The sequence below is a fragment of the Chlorocebus sabaeus genome, chromosome 11, assembly GCF_047675955.1.
Source record: "Chlorocebus sabaeus isolate Y175 chromosome 11, mChlSab1.0.hap1, whole genome shotgun sequence".
NCBI lineage: Eukaryota > Metazoa > Chordata > Mammalia > Primates > Cercopithecidae > Chlorocebus > Chlorocebus sabaeus.
The window spans coordinates 128,705,527-128,713,896 of record NC_132914.1 but is presented as its reverse complement, the minus strand read 5'-3'; the positions used below and the strand labels follow the sequence as shown (position 1 = coordinate 128,713,896).

General features: G+C 48.7%; 1 long non-coding RNA gene across 3 annotated transcripts in view; it reads left to right on the top strand.

Moving 5' to 3' along the window:
- The window catches only part of LOC119623258 (uncharacterized), a 146,533-nt gene that overhangs the window by 119,718 nt on the left and 18,445 nt on the right, over positions 1–8,370 (top strand). The gene's annotated exons all lie outside the window — the stretch shown is intronic.

Here is an 8,370-nt window from a genome sequence, read left to right as displayed (position 1 = left end):
TCATTCTCCCTTCTCTTACCAGTGTTTCCTGGGGTCACCTAGCAAATACACTGCTAGTCCTGAATCTTGGTCCCAGGCCTGCTTGTTCCTGGAGGGCAAAAACTAAGATGATATATATTAGAGGCAGACCTTGTAGGACCTACAGGAGATTAGACATGGGGTGTGAGATGATGAGGGAGGTAATGGATGAAATCTACAGTTTTTGGCCTGAACATGAAGGCAGCACTGCTGTAGACTCATGGATTTTATAAAAGGAAAACATTCCAGAATTGGGAAAATACCAGTAAAATCTCGAGAGTCACATTATCTAAATTCTTCCTTGGCAGCCCCAGGACGACGGGCTGTGAATATTCCATCAGTTCAGTCGCCCCAAACTGCGGATGTCTTCTGTGGGTCTTTTCATTCCTGCCTTACAGCATTAGAAAATCTCTCTTTCTATCATCTGTTGGCAATGGAATATTCAAATAACTTCCAATGAGCAGGATTTGTGTGTAAAATGTTCAGACACTGTCCTCAAAATAATTTCATTAGCCACCTCATTTTCAGTCACACATGACTTTATTAAAAGGTTCCTCTTAAGAATTAAATTTTCATGCTTGGTTTGCGCTGATGGTGAATTCATTGCAGAATTTAGTTAAATTTATTTCAGTGCTTTGTGAGTTAGCAGAGTGTGTGCTTCTCACTAGTAAATGGATTTCTTCAACTTTACTTTTGACCATGCCTGGGAATTGTCAAAGGTATTCTGGTTAATAGACAATTAAAATACTGCAATTCCTTCCCTAATGGAATGTGTCAGTGGTGAAATTAGCATAGTCGTAGGCAGGAGTGGGAAGGTGAAGATCCTGGGGCTCAGTCTACAGCCCCCTTCTCACCCTGGCTTTGCGCTGTCCTTAGACGAGCTCACCCAGCTGCTGCTCTGAGCAACCCTTGATTCAAGTCCATCATGGTGTGTTTGGCAGAACAATGGCCCCAAATATGCCCAGACCCTAATCTCTGTAACCTATGAATATGTCACCTCACATAGGATAAAGGGCTTTGCACATGAGATGAGGGGTTTGGACCCTGAGATCGGGAGAGCATCCTGGGTTGTCAGGTGAGCCCAGTGTCCAGGTGAGCCCTGTGTCATCACGTGAGTCCCTAAAATAGGATAACTTTCCCAGCTTGGCCAGAGAGATGAGCCAGAAGCAAGGGAGATTGTTTGAGAGCCTTACCCTATTGCTGGCCCAGTAGGTAGAGGAGGGTGCCAAGGCATGCACATGGCCCCTTGAAGTTGGGAAGGCCCTGAGCCAGCCAGCCAACGAGGAAACAGGGATCTCAGTTCGATAACCACAAGGGAATTCTGCCAGCAACCTGAGTACACCAGCAGATGATCTTCCCCTAGGGGCTCCAGAAAGGAACACAGCCTGTGGATACCTTGATGTTAGTCCAGTGAGGTCCACATCAGACTTCTGACCTACAGAACTGCAAGAAAATATATCTGTGTTGTCTAAGCCAGTAAGTTTGTGGTGATTTGTTATGGCAGCAGTGGGAATGTAATACAGGTGGTTATGGTTCTGGAAGTAAAGGAAAGCTGCCCTTCAGCTTGCAGAGACTGGAAGGCTGCTCCACCTGAGGCCAGGGGTGTATGTGCAAGGTATTGGGTGGGGAGAGTTGGCCTTAGGATGGAGAATAGAAACAAATGTGGTGAGAAGGATGTATCCAGCTGCCCAGGAGAGAACGCTGGCAGTGTTCACCAGTATCCTGAAAGGGAGAACAGGGTGAGTCAGCCCCGAATAACCACCACTGTGAAGTGGAATCCTGAGAGCTAATTACCCACTTAGCAGAGTACTGATTCTGCCATTTGCTTAGCAGACTTGGCAGAGGATCAGCAGAACGGCTTCCTAGAAGTGCTGGGGCAAAGGAACAGGTTGGAAAGTGTGTGATCTGCTGAAATGTTTTTATTTTCTATCGAGAATGTCGTGTTTGTGCTTTTTGTGTCCTAACTGTGAAATGATACATCGAAAGATTGATTTTAAGAAACTGCGCTTTGCTTGCTGTGATCTTATGCTTTTGAAAGGTTCTCAGGGAGGGGGTCTTGTTTTTTCACTGGCAGGTCTGAATCACACACCATTATTTATAGAGTAGTTGGGCAATTTCTCTCAGCTTCCCTGGTGATCACCAGCTGTACCAGCTCTGGTGTGGATCCTAGAACATTGTCTGTGACCTGTGGCAGGTGACGACTTCCTGGAAAGAGCCCACATTGAGTGCTTACGATGATTTGGAGCCTGTGTACAAGTCTGTGTCTGTGACAAGGACATGACGGAATGGTTCTGGGTACCTGGGCCCGTCCTCCACTTCTGTGACATTCATTCTTTCACCTGATCTTTCCTGAGTGTGGATTGTGGGCCAGGCCCTCCCCTGGATGCTCGGTGTGAGCATCAGTGGGAAGATCAAGTCCTGTAAACCATCTCACATGTCAGAGGCTCGGGGAGCAGAGAAAGTGGGATGGTGGCAGGATGAAGTCGGCACCGTCTGAATACCAGGAGGGGCGTATTTTATTTTGACTTTGCCCCAGTGTTATAAACTAGGTTCTGCAGTGGACTGAATGTTTGTGTCTCTTTAGGTTCGTAAGTTAAAATTCTAACCACCACCGTGGGGATCGTATTAAGAGGTGGGGCCTTTTGGGGAGTGATGAGGTCGTGCAGGTGGAATCCTCATGAGCAGGGTTAGTGCCCTTATAAAAGAGGCCCCGGCAGGTTTCCACCATACAAGGGAATGGTGAGAAGTCTGCTGTCTGCAACCTGGTAGAGCCTCACCCTGCTGGCACCCTGATCTCAGACTTCTGGCCTCCAGAACTGCGAGGAATACATTGCTGTTGCTCATCCACCCGGTCTGTGATATTTTCTTATAGCAACCTGGGCCAAGACAGAGATCCTAGAGAGATGTCCCCTTGCATTTGGGGTTAAGTTTGCTTTGTGTGAGCAAGTGTGAGAAAGAGAAGGCAAAGAGGAGGGAGAGAAAGCTGCTGTTGGCTGACGTAAGAGCTTGAGGGAACACTGGGGAAGGCTGAGCAATTTCAGCTCTCACTTGGGGATAAATCAAAAATCACCTAAAGGGGGTTGATGGAAAACTCAGGAGATTTTTCTTCCAGTTGGTAGGCAGAGGAAATGGGGTATAGAAATGAAACAGATGTTCTGAGTAAATGTTAATGACCCATAGGCATGTGTGAAAGGCAAGATTGTATAAAATCAAAAAATCAATTTTAATCTGAAGGAAAAAATGCAATGATACTTCCTGTTGCTGTTATTCTTCTAAAGTCTAGGTTGAAGCATTAGGACTGAAGTGATAAAAAAGACAGGTTAATGCAGCCAGGAGAGGAAGAAAAATGTACATTCAACAGGAAGAAATATTTGCATCCAGGGTCCTAGTAATGAGGAAGATGAGAAAGTATTTGACAAAAGCCTTCAAATGCAGTGCTTTATTCACAAAAGCCTTGGAACAAGGCATGACAAATTAAATAATCATTTCTGCATCCTTTACTGCAGAGTCCATCTTGTAAACTTGAAGTTAATAACCACAGCATTTATTGTGCACCTACTGTGTGGCAGGCCTCGTGCTAAAGGCCTTAGATGGATTATCTCATCTAATCTTCGCCTAGTGAGGTACGTGCTATTATCATCCACATTTTACTTGAGGAAACTGAGGCGCAGAGAGGGTGTACAGTTGACAAAGGCCACACATCCAGCAGAGGCCACACATCCAGCAAAGGAGAGAGCCAGGATTCCCACACAAGTCTGTCCCGCTCTGAGTTGGGTCCTTTTTATTTATTATTATTATTATTATTATTATTATTTTTATTATTATTTTTTTGAGACAGAGTCTCACTCTGTCGCCCAGGCTGGAGTGCAGTGGCCGGATCTCAGCTCACTGCAAGCTCCGCCTCCCGGGTTTACGCCATTCTCCTGCCTCAGCCTCCCGAGTAACTGGGACTACAGGCGCCCGCCACCTCGCCCGGCTAGTTTTTTGTATTTTTTAGTAGAGACGGGGTTTCACCGTGTTAGCCAGGATGGTCTCGATCTCCTGACCTCGTGATCTGCCCATCTCGGCCTCCCAAAGTGCTGGGATTACAGGCTTGAGCCACCGCGCCTGGCCTGAGTTGGGTCCTTAACACCCAGAATGTGGCACAGTGGGATGGTAACACACAATATGCGGGGGTTTTAAAAATACGGACAACGCAGTTGAGCCAGGGATCAGGTTTACATCACTCGGATTAGGTTTACATCACTCAGGGATTAGGTTTACACTCAGGGCCTTTGAACAGCTCCATTTGCCTGGCATTAGAGCAGATTGCAGTGTTTTGCTTTTGTTTTCTGTCCAGTATCAGATGAAGTAGCTTCCTTTTTATAGGGCTATTTTGAATGAAAAACTTAATTTTAAACATCAAGATCAGTTTCTGGATGGTGAGATGTTCAGCCCCTGGACAGACAAAGGAGGGACAGCTCCTCTCCATTTGGAGGATTGGGCTTCTTGACTTGAATTAGCTGAACAGTTCAAATTACATTCATTCTCTCTCTCTCTCTCTCTCTCTGTTTTTGGGTATATACATTTGGACTTAGTAATCACATGAGCGTGGCAGGATCCCACTGTGTACCATATAATAATAACTTAGTGGAGGGTTCCTTGGTCGATATTCACATAGCAACCCCCCCCACATTGACTTTCTGTTCCCTCTGCACATGCTGACCACAGCCCAGGGCATGTGACCGTGTATGGGGTCAGTCCCTCTCCATTCCCAGCCACGTCTGTTCCTACCAGGGAAGGTACTGGTCGGCCAGGAGTCAGCGTGTCTAATTCCTAACTTGCTTATGCCAGTTGTGTGTGTTACTGAATTTAGGTGCTTCAAGAAAGCATCATAAGTCAATGAGATAAGAGGGCAAAATAGGGTTATTTCTATGAAAACTAAATTGAAAGCAATTTACTTAATTGCTTAATTAAGTAAATTACTTAATACTTAGTGTGTTTAAGTGTGTTTACTTAATAGACACACTAAAAAAAGTTCTTTTGTTTTAAGTGTAGCTAAAGCAACCGTAGAGAACTAGGTATAATTATTGGAGAATTTTGTAGTGGAATTATTGGTTTAGTTGCTTTGTTTAAAAACATGAACAAAACCCCCTAAAACTCTGATTCCTGAGTACCATACTGTGGCTGTGGTTGATGGAAGAGAAAGTGAGTAGACCTCAGTTACGAAACCCATACTGAAAACATTGACAAACAATTGTACAGTTCCATGCATTGTGTGAAAATATTTTAAAGAAGTATAGATCTTATTTTTTTCAGGATTTGCCACTTTCCCCAGCTTTATTCAGTTAACCAACTAAAGAGACATCTATTCTGATATGAAGCTCATAGGCAGGAAAAAGAGAGTCTTACTTTTAGAACTGAGATTCATCTGTCCTTTATGCTTTGACCTTTAGTTCCGTTAAGCTCAACACTGGGTGACCTCTGACTCCTCCATCATCCCAGTAAGACGGGAAAGGTTCCCTTGTCCCCCTCGCAGGTGTGCGATGGGGGAGTGGCTCGCTTCTTCAGCGCCCTGCTGCTTGAACCTCTAGGGGAGCAGAGAGACGGGCAGGCTGTGGGGCTCCAACCCCGCGGCAGTGTCTAGGGGAGAGTGTTTACAGCTGAAGCTGCAGTGGGTATGTGTCCCAGGGTGCTCTTTAGTTTAGCTGTCTGTAGGTGGCTTGTGTCAGTCAGCGCAGTTAGACCCCGGCCTTATCGCAAGGACAGAGGGCTTTCTGTGTCCCAGGGTTCTTGGCCTGGGTGTACCAGAAGAATCAAATCACATGTGGTCTTGGAGAATGAGTGCGAGGTTTTATTGAGTGGAAGTAGCTCTCAGCAGATGGGGCAGCCAGAAGGGAGATGGTTTTCCCCTGGAGTTGGGCCACTTGGGGTCTGGGCTGTCCTCTAACTGCCCCAGCCAAACTCCGCATTTGCCGGTGCTTGTCAGTGCGTTCCTCTTGACGTCCAGCCACCCGTGTGTTTCTCCGCTGATGTGCTCCTCTCAACGTCCAGCCACTTGTGTGTCTGCCTTGCTAGGGTCTTGGGTTTTTGTAGGCACAGGATGGGGGCATGGCAGGCCAGGGTGGTCTTGGGAAATGCAACATTTGGGCAGGAAATGCCTGTCCTCACCTAGTTCCATGGGGCCGGGGACCATGCCCTTCTCTACCCAGCACTTCCCCACTTCCATGTCATTTAAATGGACCATGCCCTTCCCTGCCCAGTGCCCTACTCCCATATCACCAACAGCTCTGCCCTCATCTTCCCCCTCCCCATCTCTGGCTTCCATCTTCATGGCTCCCAGCTGCCTCCAGACTTACTTTCCACTCACCTGGGTGATGCTGCGACTTCCTCCTCTGTCCACTCCCTTCTCTTTCTCTCCCCAGCCCCATCCATTCCATCCTCCACATTACCGAGCCGTGGCTCACTTTACCCAAACCTAGTGAGGGAGGGAGTGCATGGACAAATGAGGGGAGCCCCCAGCAGTCTCTTAGCATCCAGCACCACGCCAGTTGTCCCTGTGGCTCAGTCCCAGCAGGCATCTCTTCCACCCACTTTCCATGCTCTTCAAGTGTGATCCATTCTTTGCACACAGAGGGGCTCCAGGCCCCTGGATACATCCTGCCAGAGCCAGTGCCCTTCCTGGAGACACACTGGCTAGAGGTCTCCAGTTCGTGCAGGAGATGTCAGATGGTGGTTCTGCCGTTCCTGAGAGTGGCTGTGGGGATGGACTCACTGTGTTCTCCACAGCCCCTCCCACAACAGGCAGCAGCTGAGAGCCCCAGCGTGCCCAGCACCACTGGCCTCTATCTTCCTTCCTTCTCTGAATTACTGGACTTATTTCTTTGAGCATGGAGAAATGATTTGCCGTTCAAATACGGAAGAGTATTTCCTTCACCCTGCTTCAGGCAATCAGGCAGGCAGACAGACCCCACAGACCCCAATCCCAAGGCTTCCTCCCCACCCTGGGCACCTGCATTGCCAACAGCATTTGTGTTGGGTCAGGGGAAGACCCTTTAAAAGTGTCATGCATGGACAATGGATTCTTGTTAAATGCTGGGGCCAAGAACACTGACCACGCCAGCGGAGAAGGGCACTGGCAAAGAAACCAGACCTCTGAAGGAGCCGCGCACGTGGACACAGTTAGCAGCACAGACTCAGCTTCATCTCCAGAACACCTTCTTCTGGGAGGACCCTGCCTCTGTTTGGGAGATGCCTGGGAGCATCCGTGGGCCAGATCCACTGGCATCATGGTGCCTCACTGGGCTGGCCCAGGAAAGTCATTTTAGTTTTGTGTTGAAAGGGGGTGGGGCATTGGGGAACCTTCTGGGCAGTTTTCTCAGTGCTGCAGCCTTGGATTTGGGTATCATGTTCTGAAATGACTGGAATGCTCAGGAAAGCTCTCTGAGGAGGTGACATTCGGGCTGAGGCCTGGATAGAGATGTGGGGGGAGAATATTCTAGACCAAGCCCATGGGGATGGGCCGAGTTCAGGCCCATGGTCTCTGAGTTCAGGATTTGGGTGAAGCTGCCATGGGCGTTTTGTGGCCTCTGATGGTCCCTGTGAGCGCCCTTCCTATGGGCACACATCCCTCATGGTGTCTCTCACAGTTCCAAGGGGAAACCAGACTCCATTTCCCAGGATTGCTTGCAGCCAGGTCCCTCATGTGACCTGAGCCCGGTCATGTGATTCAGGCTCAACCAATCAGAAACCTCCCATGAGCCTTTGCCTAGGAAAAGAACTGGAGGAAGATGGCAGCTGGGTGGATCCCTGTGTGGGCACTGGGGCTGGCGGGGCTGGTGGACTCAGTGGGAGTGGGAAAGAAGAAGGTTGATATCCCCTCCCGGGGCCAGCAGGGTGAGCTGTGGGGTCAGGTTGAGTGGCCTTCCTTGGAGCAGCCCCTGGTGTGGGCTGGACACTTGTAGCCACTGAGTCTCTGCCCCCACAAAGGGTTGGGACCTTCCTGATGTCCACACTGGCCCCAAGGAATCCGCTTCCCCTGGGTCTCATTGGAAATGCACCATCTCATACCCCAGCCCAGACCTGCTGGTTGGGGCCTGCATTTTATCAAGACCCCTGGGGATTTGTGTGTAATGGGAGTTGGAGAAGCGTGATCTGTAATGAGCTCCTCCTGCTTAATGCAGCTGGGGGGTGGGCTTCTGTGGTTACAGCAGAGAACTAGATGGTACAGAAGCCATGGGAGGGATGTGACCAGGGAGTGAGATGATCGGGTTCATCCTTTATCCATTCTGCTGCTGGACTGCAGAGGGGCGAGACAGGAGGCCAGCGCATATCCAGAGAAAACACATCTCTGACCAGACAAACACGCAAAAC